At 47.0% G+C, this 8,784-nt stretch overlaps 1 protein-coding gene across 3 annotated transcripts in view; it reads right to left on the bottom strand.

Moving 5' to 3' along the window:
* The window catches only part of LARGE1 (LARGE xylosyl- and glucuronyltransferase 1), a 451,673-nt gene that overhangs the window by 370,216 nt on the left and 72,673 nt on the right, over positions 1-8,784 (bottom strand). The window lies entirely within an intron of this gene.

An 8,784-nucleotide genomic window follows, 5' to 3' on the forward strand; every position in this document is an offset into this window, starting at 1 on the left:
AGCCCCAGCCCATGCGGTGAGAAGTGAAGTGCGCTGCTTTCCCTCGGGACGATGGCTTGGACTCCAGAATGTGGATGGCATCAGAGTCCCTCCTGCCTCCCCTAAGAACATGGGAAAATCCTTCTCCCTAAATAGAACTTTTTCCAACTCATCTCCCAACCTTCGTGGTGTGTCTGCATTATTTGCTCACCCACCACCGCGGATCTCTGCTTATTTACATAAGGCAAGCCCCCTTTCGTCTCTTATCTGTCCTCTTGCTGCGTCTCTGTCATAATCATAAAAGAAGGGGAGGTGTGAGAATCTCTTGCTTTTGCCAAAAAAAAAAAAAAAAAAGGGGGGCGCCTGGGTGGCTCAGTTGGTTAAGCGACTGCCTTCGGCTCAGGTCATGATCCTGGAGTCCCGGGATCGAGTCCCGCATCGGGCTCCCTGCTCGGCAGGGGGTCTGCTTCTCCCTCTGACCCTCCTCCCTCTCATGCTCTCTGTCTCTCATTAAAAAAAAAAAAAAAAAAAAAAAAAGGAAAGAAATACTAATATAGATGGAACTGAGAGAGGCAGCTTTTGTGGGTTTTTTTTCTTTGTTTTTTGGGTTTTTTTTTTTCTCGCAAAAGAATGTATTTTTGTTTCCGAGTTTTCTGTGAGGCTTCTCTCTCTCCTACAATTACAGGGAAAATAAGGAAGTTTATGGGATGCGGAGGGAAAACCTGGCTCGGATATTGTGAGGTTGAAAGCGTGAAGATGACAAGTTTACGCTTGATGCGACGCCCACCCAGCCTCCTAAACCCACAGAATCCACACGCTTCCCAGCACCTACATTCTGGTCCATGGAAGCGTGTGGTTGGGTCCCCTGTGTCTGTGCATATAATTGGGGAATCATGTGCAAATGCTGACAAGATCTCTTCCCAGATCCCAGACCACAGAAGATGGGAGTCTCAGTTTGCTGCTTCTCTGCTGGGCTGGGGGCAAATCCCAGGGGCCGCCCAGGCACCTGCAGCCCTGGCTGGGCCCGGAGCCTCTCTACCCACAGACCTAGTTTCCTCTGCCAGTACCCCTCGCGGGGGGCAGCACAGAGGCAGCAAACCCCGGAGGAGCCAGGTGGCTGTAGTAGTTGAAAGCCCAGCAGAGAGATCCGGGGCCCAACCCAACCTGCCCTCTTACTGCTCTGGGGCCTTGGGAAAGACACACACATTCTCTGAACTCCGTTTCCTCATCTGTCCAGCATCCACGGGTACAACTGCCCAATGTGGGACAATCTCAAAAGCAAAAGGGAGAGTATGCATATAAAACGAGGCCAAAATAATGGAGGATTTTGGCAGGGAGTAGGACTCAGTGAATTGGTGATAGTTGCTGGTCCTATTTTAAGAGAACGGATCTTTACCAAGGTTTAAACTCAGGCGCCATCTTTGTAAACTATGCCAACTGGTAGAAATTAGTCTGTCAGCCTCGGTATCTTCACCTCAAAAACTGGGATAATAGCAGCAAGTTGTAGGGCGGTCGAAAGCCCAGCGTGGAATAATGTAAGCAATTAGCACAACGGCCAGCAGGCAGTATGTATTTGATTCACTCTTAGCCATAATAATCCTTGCTACTACGTACTTACATTTACGTTTACATAGATACAACCACTTTGAATCCTGCGGCAATCATAACCACATACACATTAGTGGATATCTGTATATGGGGTCTTATAAATGTGTACACATGGCAGACATAATGACAAGAGTGTAGACTCCGGAGCCAGACGGCCTAGGTTCAAATCCTGCCTCTGCCACCTCCAGGCTGTGTGACTTTGTGTGCATCAGTGACCATCTCTGGACCTCAGTTTCTTCATCTGTAAAATGGGATAAAAAATTGTACCTACCTCATAGGGGTTCTGTTAAATCAGCTGATACACATATAATGCTTTAAACACATTAAGTCCTCCGATCTTACTCAGGTAATACAGACATTAATGCCCGCACTTTGGAATTTAACTTAACATGCTACTGGAACCTTTTCTGCGAGTCAATTTCAATGCGAGTGAAGAATAAACAGCTAAGAATTTGAAACATTAGAAGGGAGGGACCTGGACAAAGCCGTGACCTCTAACACACTTGGTGGCAGAGGAGAGAAACACCGAAAAGAATCCAAAACTCTAATAAGAAAAGCAAAATAAACCTTTAAAATAGTAAGTCAAGGCAGAAGAGGTGCCAGGAACAGGATCTTTCCTGTAAAATAATCATGCCAGCGAAGAACACAACAAAAGGAACTAAGAGAAGGAGAACAGGAAAATTCCTGTTGCAGAAGACCCTGGAAAAATGTCGAGACTGGTGGAAGAGGAGGGGAAATTTCCACCTTAAAGGTGATGTGGTAAGACTTCTAAAAGCATCTGGAAAGAGGCTAGTTTAAGTGGGAACCTACAAGGAACATTAGCAACAGATGGGGGTGAGTGGATCGGTGGGTGGCTGGATTTCCAGTCAATCCGCAAGTAGGCAGATGAAAAAGGGGAGGAAGGAGACCCCTCCAGTCAGGCCCTTTACCTTCCCCAGCCTGCACCTCCTGCCTCTTGAGAGTCAATTTCAGACACTGAGCCCTTCAGACACTCTGGTCTGCATTTTCTCCTCTTCCCTCGTCCCAAAGGATCCAAAGGACCCTCTACCCAGCCAACTGGGTTTGGAGAGGAGTCCCACTGATGTAGAAAAGATGTTAGGGTTCAGAGGCAATGGCTAAGAAAGAATTCTCGAGACGTCTTTGGTACAAAAAGGTGGTTTTATTAAAGCACAGGGACAGGACCCAGAAAGAGCTACCCTGGGTCATGAGAAGTGGCCCATTATATACTTTCAAGTTGGGAGGGGGTTAGGAATTTTGGAAGCAAGTTTTCCAGGACCTTGACGGGGCTAGCTGTTGTTAGGAAAAAATCATTTATTACTGTCTAACAATACCTTTCTCATGAGACCCTTTAGATGTATATCGGTGGGTCATATGCTTGGGGGATGATTGCCAACATGTATCTTGGGGGGGCAGGGTAGAGATACAAAGGAAGTTTCCAGAGGAATTTTTATATGTTAAAGTAGACTTACAGGACCCTGGGGGTTGGACTAAGATTGCCTTTTGCACTTAGCAGAGTATTAACACCGAGGCAGCTGAGTTCCTAGAGGAAGGCCACTCTGCCTGTTTCAAGGACTTGTTGGTGGGCTATAGGGAGTCAGGAAATTTAATTTTTCTTTTGCCTTTGTTTTCCACATCACCACCACCTCAAGTGTTACAGTGGGTTCCAATCAACCTACACAATCATTGTCATCAAAGCCCCAGTGCCCCCATGATGATTCCAGGTGGCATGCATCTGAGTGACCAATGGCGGCTGTGGGAAAAGCAGCACAAAGAAGAGGACACGGTCTCACCTCATGCCAGCCCTACCTCTGGAATTCTCAACTACAGGGAACTTCCAGTATATTCCCTAAACTGCTGAAGCCAGTTTTGTAGATGCTGCTTCTCAAAGTCATCCAAACAGAGCCAGTGCCTTTGAGTTCTGGGACCCTCCTTTATCTGCAGAATGTTTCTGAAGACACACTCTAACCTGAAAACACCGGTTCTGAGAATAAAATGACCTGAGTCTTACCCCCGTTTTGCCATTTAGGATCGTGACCCTGGAAGTTCCTTAACCTCCCCTCCCTCCCCACCTCGGCACTCATTTTATTTTGCTCATCTATAGAATGGGGATCCTAATCCTCATGCGCAGGGTGTTGCATGAATTATACCAGGCGATAGATGCAAAGTACCGAGCAATATCTGAGGTCGTATGAGTACAGATGTGAAGACACACACAAGCTGCATTTATCTTTAAAAATGCGCATATTATATAACCAAAAGTATCAGTGGAAACAGAATACAGGAAAGCTGTAGGAAATGAATAAGCGGAACCTTATGGGTATTCCTACTCCTAAGGTTTGAAAGGGAGACGGATGGAAGAGACGACCACCAGGAGTGCTCCACAGATGACAATCTCCTTCTTCCTCCCCACTCTTTACCAAGACACACACACGACATTTTTGCATCAGGAATGTTCCACACTGGTAACTGTGGCTCCACACGCTGGATGTAGGATCTTGACACATTTTCCAAAGATCTAATCTGGAGAGGATGATGTAATCATTCAGGTCCCTGCCACCCCCGGCTCTCTTAAATACTGGAGGAATATGCACAAAGGAAAACTGGCACCAGCCCAGCCCCGTCTGGCCCGTGATGCAGGGGACGAATGCAGACGCCATGACACCCATCCTAAGTCCTTCCTCAGAAACAGTTCTCCACGAGGGCTTTCCATGCGGCTCTCAAGTGGAGCCCAAGAGACTCGGAGGCGGAAGGAACTTTCAAGGTCATGCCCTTCAACATCCCAGCCAACTCTACTGCATTCAGTTAAAGGTAACGACAGGGTGGACCTCGGTCACCTAGAGCCGTGAATTGTGGCTTCTGGTCTGTAGGATGGGTTTGGACACCTTCAACTGTATTTTGCCTCCAGATTCCAGGAGGCTTTTTCTCCAAGAAATTGCTGGTAACACCTCGATCCGTATCAGGATGGAGAGCCAGCGATATGCCCGGTCCTTTGCAAAATACCGTCTCTAGTCAACTGTGACACTTGCAATCCCACGGGTAGGATGCAAGACTAGGCCCTGTGAAGTCAGACTGGAGAAGGGCACACCGCGGCCTGCTGTTTGTTCATCCGAGAAGCATTTCTAGAGCAATGCTCTGGCCTGGCACTGTGGCCATGAAAATAAAGGCATAATCCACGCAGAAGAAACAAATCAGGAGACAACCAACTCGAGCAAAAAGGGATGCCTGTCTTTGTAAAGATAGAGAGAAGAACATTCTGATAAAGAAAAGCAAAAGTCACTGGCTGAAAGTGTGTTGGTGTCGGGAAAGACTTGGGGTGCAGGAAAGGAAAAGAGAGAGGTCTCCGCTGATGAGACCACACAGCAGCAGGGATGTCAAAGATGGACAAGAGCTTCCTGACTGTGTGTGCGTGCTCACACACGTGTGAGCTGCATTCAGACAGAGAGCAGGGAGAAGCCGTATCCTAGCGGCCGCCCCGGGCACTTTCTGCCTGTTTTAATTCTTAAGATGCTTGATTCTGTGCAGCTCAGCTTTCTCTTCTGTCCTGACTCATTCTGTTTGAAAAGTTTAGCGTGGGCATACCAAACCAAACCCCTACGCACCAGACAATAAGCCTCTTGCAGGCAAGGATTGTATCAAATGCTCTGACTGCTAAATACTTACCTCTCACGGTTTGTTTGTTTTTTTAACTTTACACTTATTTTTATTTTGCAATAATTCTAGATTCACAACAAGCTGCAGAACAGTACACAGAGGTCCTGTATACCCTTCACCCAGGTTCCCCCAAGAGTGGCATTTTACATAACTACAGAGTCATTGTCAAAACCAGGAAATTAACACCAGCACAGTACAATCAATCAGACTACAGACCTCCCTCAGATTTCACTCGTTTTTGTATGTCCTAGTGTTTTGGTTTTTTGGGACTTTGGGTATAGTTCAATAAATTCTGTCACATGTAAAGATTTCTGTGACCGCCACCACAGTCAAGATACAGAACTCTTGCGTTACCCCCAAAGCAACTCCCTCAAGCTACCCCATTATACTCACACACACCCCTGCTCCCTGCGAGCCCCCCGCAACCACTGGTCTGCTCCTATGCTCTGCAAGTTTGTGGTGCAGAGAATGTTACATAAATGGAATCCTACAGTATGTAACCTCTTGAGATCGTTTCCACTAAGCATAATGCCCTTAAGACCACCTCAGCTGTTCCACACCTAGAGTTCATTCTTTTTTTTTTTTTTTTTTTTTTACTGCTAAGTAGTATTCCACTGTAAGGCGAGACCACATTTTAATAAATCGCCTGTTGATAATGAAAATGTTTCATTACCCTGATTGTGGTGATAGGATAGAAGGTGTCTGCATATGTCCAAACTCATCAAATTGCCTATATTCAATGTGTGCACTTTTTATCTATCAATGATACCTTAATATAGCTGTATTTAAAAAAAAAAAAAAAACGTGCCAAATTAAAAAAAAAAATTCTGGCATCAAATAGTGATTTTATCATTATTTATCATTATTTATTCTATCATTATTTATCATTATTTATCATGGACAAATTGGCCATGTCCAGTTTGGAGCTACTGCAAATAAAGCCCCTATAAACACCTGTGTCCAGGTGTATATGTAAAGGCAAGTTTTCATTTCTCTCGGATGCATGCCCAGGAGTGTGAACACTGGCCCGCAGGGTAAGTATATGTTTAACTGTTCAAGAACCTGTCCAACAGATGTAGAGGAGGGCTGCCCCATCTCACTTGTCCTCAGAAGAGGTGGTTTCTGCACATCCTCAGCGACGTGGGGGGGTTGCCAGCATGTGTCACATGCGTCATTCTAACAGGTGTGCCCTGCTAGCGGATTGTGGCTTTACCCTGTGTTTCCCCGATGGTGTGGAATATCCTTCCCACTGGCTCATCTGCCATCTGTGTAGATCTTCTCTTTTTTTTTTTTTTTTAAAGAGTTTATTTATTCATCTGAGACACAGAGATACACAGAGAGAGCATGAGCAGGGAGAGAGGCAGAGGGAGGAGAAGCAGGCTCCCTGCTGAGCCAGGAGCCCGATGTGGGACTCGATCCCAGGACCCTGGCATCATGACCTGAGCCAAAGGCAGATGTTTAACCATCTGAGCCACCCAGGCGCCCCCATCTGTGTAGATCTTCTTTGGTGAAGTATCCGTGTAAGTCTGCTGCCCATTTTCTGAGCGCGCTGTCCGGTTTCTTCCCGTCGAGCCTGGAGGGATTGCTATCGATCCCAGAGACAGGTCTGCTGTCAGATAGGTGATCTGCACAATTTTCTCCCAATCGTCCACCCTCCTCTTAACAGACTCCCTCTCCGGAGCAACATTCTCAATTGTGATTAAGAACAACTGATCTATTTCGTTGTGTGCTGTTTGGTGATTTGTGCTTCGGGTGTCCCACCTTTCTCTAGTCCAAGACGAGTAGAGGCACTGGAGCAAATCCCTTAACCCTCCTGTGCCTCAGTTTCCTCATCTGTAAAATGGGGAGGGCAAGCCTCCCACAGAATGCTTGAGTCACCATAAGAATTAAGAACCGGACTGTGTTATATAAAGCACTTTAAAAACACAGGGTTTGCGGTTTTTATTATTTTTGCTCACTCATGGAATACCTGCTTTCTCTCTGACCTCCTCATGAAAGCCCAGAGAGGAAAGGCCTGCTAATTAACTCTGGGGGGAAAAAAGCGCAGGGTTAACAAGCATCTGTGCAAAGGAATGATTTCGTGGAGGCAGAGATGACGAAAGAATGTTCTAAACACAGAAACCAGGCCAAGTGGCTGAAACAAAAGGTAAGTCGGAAACAAAAGGAATTCTGACCCCAGGCAAAGCCAAAAATAAAAGCGATAATTTGGTTTCTTTATCTCCCAAGCACTGACTCTCTGACAGAACCTCAGAGGAGGCACCGGGGAGGGGACTCCGGCCCCATCATCTCGGCGGGAAGACTTCGTGGGCCCTGCTGCAAGTTCCAGGCTACTCCGTTCAGGAGTCTTCCTTTGGTTACCCCTAGCAGGTGAAGGAGGGTAACTGCCACTTTCCTTTGGGAATGGCCGTGTCCCCAGCCTTGAGCTCAAGGCGGCTCTGACTCATCTCAATGCCAAATGAAAAGAGTATTTTAAATGTACCTTTGGCGAACTCCCACGAGAGGAGGGCTTTTCCCTGTCCTTTGCTTAAATGCCCACGAAGACAGGGACAGAGGACACCCCCTGCACGGTCCCATCTCCTTGGACATAGTCACCCTCCCCCCTCTCCCCAGCAGGATGAACCAGGCACGTGTTCCTGTGTGATTCTGGAGAGACTTGTGTGCATCATTTTCCACCCAGAAGTTCTTGTTCCCATGCCTGCCTCCCTCCCCTTAAACCACACACCGGGGGTTGGAGGGGGCAGGAGGGGCAGATCTTATTCAACTCATTCCTGCACCCCATGCCTGGCACATCATGTGACATGTAATTGGTGCTCAGGAAGGTAAGCTCCCCGGCAAGGCTGGCTGGCTGCCTGGGTGAGTGCAGAGACAGGAGGGCAACTGGATGGACCCGGGGAGGGGGAGGGATGAACACACTGATGAAAACTGAAAGAGGAGCAAGAGATACTGGGGAAGAGCAAAGTATTCTTTCCCCAAACTATGCAACCCTACCAGTATCTTACAATCACTTCTAGAACTCCCTCAGGACAAGAGGCATAAGCCTGTCCTCAATAAAAACTACTGTCACATCACGGAAGTGGCAGAACATTGAATTTCCCCAAAGTTCTAGGGGTTCTGCTTTTATGGGAATTACACTTAGGATTCTGTCTCTGTCTTAATCATCTCTGGGGCTTGCACAGTGCCCTATCACAGTTCCCAAGGTATCTAGAAATGTCTTGGGAACCAGTCACCCATGGAAGCATGTCACAGTGTGAATCTTTGTAAAGGCAAATGTGCCCGGAGATGTGGGCGTTTTACAGATGTGATATGGATACAAAGGGGACCCAGTAAATGCTAACGGCACTCAGTGGTCTCTAAGATGACAGGACTAATAAAGCCAAGAACCAACGATGGAGGGGTGTCAGAGGTCTCCAAGACCCAGCCCAGGTTCCATGATCTTCTAAGAGGACTCACAGGACTCAGCATATACTCATACACACGCATGGCTATGACTTATTACAGCCAACACACACTAAACAAAATCAGCACAGAATAAAGGCGCATGGGTAA

This window comes from Leptonychotes weddellii, chromosome 5, assembly GCF_054177405.1.
Source record: "Leptonychotes weddellii isolate Sample4059 chromosome 5, ASM5417740v2, whole genome shotgun sequence".
NCBI classification, from domain to species: Eukaryota; Metazoa; Chordata; class Mammalia; order Carnivora; family Phocidae; genus Leptonychotes; species Leptonychotes weddellii.